Here is a 1,308-nt window from a genome sequence, read left to right as displayed (position 1 = left end):
CTACAGCAAGACTAATAAAATATTTATTCAAATAGTATTTATAAGTATACATTTCCTTCATTTTGTGAACTATACATTTTCCTGTACCTTGTAGACCAGTGTTGTTTTTGTGTTCAATTGTTTACAAAAATATTACATAAGAATGATTACATTCTTACTAAACTGATGAGAGTTATCAAAACACATGAGCTGAGTGATATATGGAGGCATTTCAATGGCAATCAAAGGCAATATACTTGGTCTCATACTCGTGACAATGTTTTGTCCTTAGCGAGATTAGACAGGTTTTATACTTTTAAACATCAATGTGGTATTTTAGTAAGTGTTTTATTGTTCCTGTAAGCTTCTCTGATCACAATATGGTGTGTTGTTCTTTTATTTTGAATTCCATCAAACCAAAGAGTGTCAGTTGGCATCTTAATACTTCCCTCTTATGTGACAAGAATTTTGTAGACACGTTTAAATTTTTTTGGGAAACATTTAGAGCCACAAATAATTCTTTCCAATCTTTGAGACAGTGGTGGGATTATGGAAAAGTACAAATTAAACAGCTTTGTCAACAGCACACTCGAAATATCACTGTACAGATGTCAAGAGATATGAAAACCTTGGAGGCATCAATAGTAAAGCTTCAGGAGTTAGTTGAATTAACTGGGGAGAATAGCTGTTTGGAAGCTCTCTCAATTAAAAAAAACAAAATTTAGTGACCTTTTGGTGGGTAAAGTGCAAGGAGCTCTGGTTCGGTTTTCAGAAAATTGACCAAATGGATGCTCCAACTAAATTTTTCTTCAATTTAGAAAAAAAGACTGGACAGAAAAGATTAATTCACGCACTACGTTCTGAATATGGCACTTTATTAACTGACCCTATTGATATTAGAAGGAGAGCTGTTTGTTTTTATGAAAAACTGTACAAGTATGATTGTGACGCGGAGCCTGATACTGACAATGTTTTTTAGTTTTTTTAAAAACTTGTCAAGGGTGTCTAAGGAAGGCAACTTGAAACTCAAGGTCGGGGAAGGCTCCAGGCATCGACAGTCTCCCAGTAGACTTTTATAAGTCATTCTGGTCAGTGTTGGGGGAGGATCTGCTCGCAGTGCTTAACAAAAGGTCGGCCGAAGGGCAGCTACCATTGAGCTGCTGTAGAGCAGTTCTTACGCTCCTCCCCAAAAAAAGACTTGACTGACATCAAAAAACTGGCGTCCTGTGTCCCTTCTGTGTACAGACCAAGCGGCAACCTCCCCCTCTCTCTCGTGAAGCCAACAAGGAAGTGACTTAAACTGTAATTCATCAACTGGCCGCTAGAGGC

This window comes from Sinocyclocheilus anshuiensis, unplaced genomic scaffold (genome assembly GCF_001515605.1).
Source record: "Sinocyclocheilus anshuiensis isolate Anshui unplaced genomic scaffold, SAMN03320099.WGS_v1.1 scaffold1817, whole genome shotgun sequence".
Classification (NCBI taxonomy): Eukaryota; Metazoa; Chordata; class Actinopteri; order Cypriniformes; family Cyprinidae; genus Sinocyclocheilus; species Sinocyclocheilus anshuiensis.
Note: the sequence above shows the minus strand (reverse complement) of the source record.